General features: G+C 45.2%; 1 protein-coding gene across 4 annotated transcripts in view; it reads right to left on the bottom strand.

The window, feature by feature from the left end:
* Nucleotides 1–5,005, bottom strand: part of NLRC5 (NLR family CARD domain containing 5) — a 78,505-nt gene extending 73,500 nt beyond the window's left edge. For 2 of the 4 annotated variants that reach the window (XM_088135892.1, XM_088135893.1), the window contains exon 1: nt 4,850–5,002. The gene's annotated coding sequence lies outside the window, so the exon portion shown is untranslated. Of the gene's footprint in view, nt 1–4,849 lie in introns of all 4 variants that reach the window. The other 2 variants (XM_088135891.1, XM_088135894.1) reach the window with 2 other exon arrangements.
* Nucleotides 5,006–6,642: the final 1,637 nt, after the last annotated feature.

The raw sequence follows: 6,642 nt of genomic DNA on the forward strand, positions 1-6,642 counted from the left end.
TGGGAAAATGGAAAATGCAGGCTTTCAGGGCAAAAAGGCCTTCCTTCCTACCCCTGAAGGCAAAATGGGGATAGTGAAATTTCTAACTTGTCATTGCAAACCACTGAATGAAAAAGCGATCATCAACCTCCGAAGGAAATCTAGCTGACAACATCTGGATCAGATGCCCATTGAGGTGAAGATAGCAGATGTTAACCCCAGGCAGACAACATGAACCTGCACGGTGGAGGACAATGGGCGTATGCCTAGACTTCAAAAAGCAAAAAAGTCTTCTGGAAGACATTAGATGAAGCTAATTGTGTTCTGGATCCTTTTTTTAATCTTTAGGACTGTAATATCTGAGAGCAAAGGTCCCAAAATGAAAGTAACAGGTTTGGAATTCCCCAGTCTCAAGGCTGGCACATTAACATCTAAGCCGGAATTCAAAGAAATTGAATGGAATTTCATGGAAACCTAACCAACAAATGTGCTACTAGATGGGGCCACCAAGCTTTGTAGCTTTAGGTAATTTCCACGAGATAACTGATTTCTATTTGCTAGCGCAAAATCAATCGAGCTCAACTGTTGTTTCACAACTGCTAACTAGTTTTTAGCTTTAGATGCAAGACACGGGCATGTAAACAGCACAAGCTAAAGTCCAGAACCTTTTATGTGCAACACAGAAAACTTAAATCATAGGCAAAATGGCGCATGTACACTCTGTAGATGATGCAAGACTGACCCGAAACGTCCACCCAGAAAAAAATGTGTTTCCCAGAGAGACGGCTTTCTTCTCTCTCTTAAAAACCTCATAACGGAAAGATATTGACATTTTATTTATATTTAATAGGCTACTTTTCTGAAGCAGAATGATCCGATAGCAAACAAAATGCAGAAATTCAACCTACCGTCCAAATCTTAAAATGCAAAAACAGAGCAAGAAAACGAAACCACGCATTCAATATACCGTAAACCAGTCAGTCTAAAAACCTATTTTCAAGGCCATTAAAAATACGGGCTCAAAAATGAAATGCATTGATGAAAAGCCATTTGAAAGCAGGAGGTCTTTCTAAAACCTGTTTAAATGTTGTCACTGAATTGTCAGACTTCCCTTGGTGGACATCAGCCTTGGATTTTGCCATCCTGGCGGCTGCAAAGAAGGGCTGGACCCATAAAATAGTAGAATCGCAGGATGCAAGTTTTCCTTGCCTTCCTGGGGGGGAAATTCTAGCTCAGCACGAAGAAGCCAACCTCTGGGTTTTGCAAGCTCTGCTCGGTTAATTAATCCAAACAAGGGAGGGCTTCAGCCACAAAACTTCCAGGGTGGCTTTGGGCCAGATGCTCTCTCTCTCTCTCTCTCTCTCTCTCTCAATCTACCTCACAGGGTTGTTGTTCTGTGGAAAAGGGGGAGAGGACATTGCCTTGCCCTCCTGAACAAAACGTGGAATACCAGCAAACAAGTGCATGAATAGTTAGGGAAAGTTCTCTCCATCCCAGTTTATACCTTTTCCATAGTCTCCGTAACCATATCACACCCATGGGCTCCATAGCAAACGTTTATTTGTTTGTGTGTTTATTTTATTTTATTTTATTTTCTCAGCTATTTTATTTAAGTGACCTCACAGGGGCATTGTTGCGGAGAAAATTTAAGGAACAAGTGATACAGTAGTTTCTTTGGAAGTGAGTTAATTATTGAATACATTGTACCAACCTTTCCCCCCAAATGGGCTAGTTGGGTAACCAAGTTAAGCACATCATACAACCACAGCTGTAATTTAATCATTAGGGTAAAGCCACCTTATGCCTCTAGGGCCACTTGCAATGCCTGAGTCCTTTTCTTAAGACCTTTTTAACCACGGGGGGAGTGGTGAAAATGGGGATACATGTAAAACAACGGCAGGGCTTCAATCATGTGGGTATGGCCACCATCTTGACTGTTTTGACCTCCCTGAGGGTGCCTCTATTTAAGACACTTAAATCGTAATTGTTGAAACTGAAGGCTACACTTTCTGCCACTTTTTGAGGTGGGGGAAACACAAAAACTAGTTTAAGCCCTAAAATAGGTCTATTATAACTAAAAGGGAAGAACAGCTCAAAACTTGACCCCCCAATTCAACCCCGCCCACTTGCATAATGTGACTGACACACCCACTTCGTTATCTTCAATGCCCAAAAAAAGGTTGCCCACTCCTGGCTTAGCACAAAGTAGGAACCAGACAGGAGACGGTTGTGGGAATGGCATGTGAGAAAGGTGCATCTACGTGTGAATATGACCATCTATCCTGGCGTCCTTTTGGCTGACCCCCCATCACCCACTCAAGTGCCCCCACCCCTGAAGGTGGCTCATCTCTGAAGGGCAGGATATTAAGATCAAGCTTCAAATGCAGTTTAAGGCTGACCCCTTGGGGATCACCAGAAGTCGGAAATAAAGAAAGTTCCAGGGTAGTTGAGAAGAACCACGAGATTCAAAAAGAAAGCTAAGGATGTATTTTTCTCCCCATTTTTCTTATCATCACCCCAGAGTTTGGAAGCTTGGATCTGTCCAATCAACTCACACCTTAGTAATTCTGTTCTCTGGCAGCTTGGAAAGCCTGGCGCTCACTCCATGCCCCCAAGTGGAACGAAGTCAAAACGTGGGGCTCCTACAGAAAGTCACCCAAAGCAGAGCTTCGGGGCAGAAAAATATTGCAGCCTGGAATGAGCAGAAGGACGGGACTCAGAAAGTCCGACCCGGAAACCAACAAATCTAAAAACAGCCAGGCTGGGTAAAATGGAGTGCTCGACCTTTTTCCAAGAGAGATCAGCAGCAGCCTGGGAGTTCAGGCCTCAGCGTGTGCGGGATGGCTGGAAGGCTTACCAGCAAGGCAATTATTATTATTGGACAATATCGAAATATATGATCATTGCACATAAAAATCCCACCACGCCAAGGGTTCTCTAGAGGTGGCCTAGGAATCTCCTCTTGGATGACTAGCTTTTTTGGTTGAGGAATGCTTTGACCAGGGGAACGTTCAGCCACATGACTTCTGCTCATGTCCTGCACATGCTTCAAGCTGTAGTGAGGACAATAGAAGCCCACAAATTCGGATTTGCTGCCTCTGAGCCAAATAGGCCATACAGACATATTAAAGTGGCCCGGTTCCTCTCCATCTGTTGTAGGGGCAGATTTTTAAATCCAGGGATGAGAAAGGAAGAAAGGAAGAAGAAGGAGGGAGGGAGGGAGGGAGGAGGAGGGGAAGGAGGAGAAGGAGGGAGGAGTCCTTAATTTACAGAAAATTGTGAAAACCTATACGGAAGTTATTGCAATCTTTATTAACACATACAGCACACACTTAACCAGAGCCCAAACTGAGTTTCATAGTTAACAGTTCCAAACCAAAGAAAGAAGGTTTATTTGCTCATCTTCTCACCTTTTACTCATTAAACCTGAGACAGGCCTTCCACGCAGGCCTATCAAACATCAGCACCGATTCCCTTCTTGTTTTTGAAAGCCATGAGGGGGGCTTCAGCCCTTCCGCCTATTTTCTTCTTTTTTTTCCAATCTCCCCCCTTGCCCTCCCCCACAACTCCTACCCCTGCCTTCCTAGGGTTACCAGATATCTGAACAGGCCAAGGAAGACACGGACAATTTGGAAGGAGGACCCATGGAGGAAAAGTTTAACTTTCTTGGGATCTGCGACAACAGTTACAACGAAAAACTGCAGAAAAAAAAAATATAAAATGTATATAAAATTACTGTACTTCTTCCAGCATCAGAAAGACTGGTTTTGCAATTGCAATATTTTTCCGACATGAACACATGCTAGCGATCATATAGAATCAAAGATGGCGCACTGTCCAATTTCACCCCAGAAATGTATCACGAGTCATGCGACCTATGACTCCTGTGATTGTAGATTTGAAGAGGCTGGACTGAAGCCGATGGCTAGAATCAGGAAATAAATTAAATAACATAATTCTAGGCTGTTGACAGATGAGGGAAAGAAACAGACAGGCAATTGATAAGGTCACCATACATGAGAGTTGGAGTGACTACTGTTGTGAGAACAGTCCAAAACAGAATAAAAAACCAAGATGCTTAAAAAGCCAGAAAATATCTGATTTTAAGGCCATGTCTGCCCAACAAAGGACATGAGAACAGAAAGCAGGTCATGTCGTCTGTTGGCCAGACGTCTGGGAACCCTCTATTTTCACTTTTTTCCTCCTCATTCCCACCCTGTTTTTCCTTGAGAATCATTTGCTCTTGAACCTTTCTAGACCGCTTACTGACCTGACCCCGTCCTCCTACCTCTGCCTTGGATCTTGGCCCAGTCAGGTCAGCCCAAGGACTAAGCAAGCTGGGGCACCCATGGCGCCATGTCACTTGCCACCACGACTGTGGGATCAAAGCCCTGGTTCTTTTTCACTTGCAACCCTAACCCTAACCCACAGCATGCAAAGTCCTGGCCGTTTTCACTTTCCTGCCCCTCCAAGCCCTTTTATTCACAGGGAAGAGGCAAAGCCCACCAGCAGCCCTGAAAGAAACACTGTACAGTATATTCCAAATTAACACTGACCAAGGGCAGTTACCCCAACAGATGTCCGCCAGCAATTCTCTTTCCAGGTGTAACGCCCATCCGCCCGCACCTTGGACGAATGCTTCTTAACGCGCTGTTATTTCACCCCCAACCCCATCAGACAGACCGACAGACTTGATACCCCTTTGTTAGAGAAGATCTCTGCTGGCGGGGACGGCGCAGGCAAGAAGAGCGCTCTCTGGCTGCCCCGGAGCCCTCCCTGTCCAGCGCGTCGTGCCCGCCGGGAGCGCAAAGATGCCGCAGCGCAGCGCACCCTGCGGAAGGGGACCCCACGGGAGCTCCCTGCAAGCTACCTCCGGCGCGCCCGCAGCCCGGCTCCCCGGCCGCCCGGCTCCTCTCCTGCCGCCGCTGGCCGCTCCACGGTCTGCCGCGGAGGGAAGAGCCGAGGCAGCGCGGTCTCATTACGAAAGTGAAACCTCGCTAGTTGTAATCTGCGGCAGCGCTTGGTCTAGAAAACGGCCGGGCTTTTCTGGGAAATCATGTGTCTTACTCCGGAGCATGCCCAGTGGCGGTGGCTTTTATATTAAATTTGGCACACTAGAAAGCCTGTTAGACATGAGAAACTTTAGAAAGTCACTTGTACGGTTGCCAAATTTAGTGTGCTGGCAGTTCGGGTGCCCTGGAACGAGGGTCCTGCGGTGGATACACCAATTTGCCCTGATGCGTGTGCGCACACACAGGGTCAACTTAAAATTGCTTGGGCATAAGTTAGTGATGTGAGCAGATATTTGCTGATATACAGTACTATGTAATGTCGTGGAGAAAACCTATGTGGTCGCCAGCTGTGGAAAATGACTTGATGGCACATGATCGATCAATCAACATAATGTTATGCATTTTTTAATGCTTCTATGTTTTATTCAGCGACATTTGGTTACATTTTTCGGTAAAAAGCCTCTTTTTAATTGGTTGTTTTACTCATGGACATTTGGGGTTTTAGAAAAGGACAGGTTTTCTTCTTGTTCTTGTACCCTTGAATTTCTCTCCTTGCTTTTCCACTGTTCTTCCAAGGCATCCACAGCATTAGTGGGTCTTTCCCCACCACAGAAGAGACTAAGACTCCCAGAACCATTTTATCTAATCCTGTCCCTGATTGCTCTCAATAGTTCAAACTTCTGGGCCTAAAGATCGTCAGGGTGTTCCCTCTGTCCCAGGTTCTGTCATTTCCTCTCCTTTGTTTGCATTGTCCTACCATATTTCAACATGTACATATTTCTACAGATTTCTGTGTACAAGAAATGCAGAAAAAGTACTGTGGAGGGCAAGGACATAGCCATAAACAGTAAGTGGTGCTTATTGTTAAGCTTCTGAAATTTAAAGTACCATTGCCTTTCACCCTGTCTGAAAGTTCTGCTAATTTCTTTAATGTTGTTTTACTTAAATTCTGATCTAAGACCATAATAAAATTACCTGTCATTGTAACATCCTCTCCTACTTTATTCCAACACTAGCTAAGGACAGTCTTAGGACTATGGATTTCTCCAACCCGCTACAGTCCATGAATCCATGATTTCAGTATCTTGCAACAGTTTCCTCCATAAAGGAATTCCTAAAAGAGGGGCAATGGCTGAGATGCTAGAGAACCTTGAATATGGACCCCAAATACAAGGACTCCAGAAGAAGTAGCACAAAGGATCATGTGACTCAGGTTGTCCCAGTAGTGGATGTAAATGCAGAAGTACTTATTTTAGTGTTTCAGGCTGATACACCCATGCAAGACAGGCCATCAGCCTCTTCTAGCACCATTCTCCTGGTCTGAGGGCTAAACTCGGCTCTAGGCATCTCATAGGGTTGGAAATTGCCTTGGAGATGATCAAGTCCTAAAACCAGATAAAGAGAACCCAATTAAACACATTTGTGGACTTCTGGGGGAGGTATGGTGAACTGAAGACAGCTCTGCAAAAGTGGAGCTGATGACTGCTGGTGAGCAGACTGGTTCCATGGAACCTCTCCAGATAAGGAGAGGATGGGAGACCACCCACATGTGCTCCAGATGGTTGCTCCCTGTGAGAAGACTGCAGGGCAGTGGTTTTCTGCAGGTTTGAGAAAAATTAATTATAAGCTTAAGAACTTAAATAATTGGAAA

Source organism: Python bivittatus, unplaced genomic scaffold, assembly GCF_059951505.1.
Source record: "Python bivittatus isolate LINGU-HERP-01145 unplaced genomic scaffold, Pbiv_v1 ctg000190_np1212, whole genome shotgun sequence".
NCBI classification, from domain to species: domain Eukaryota; kingdom Metazoa; phylum Chordata; class Lepidosauria; order Squamata; family Pythonidae; genus Python; species Python bivittatus.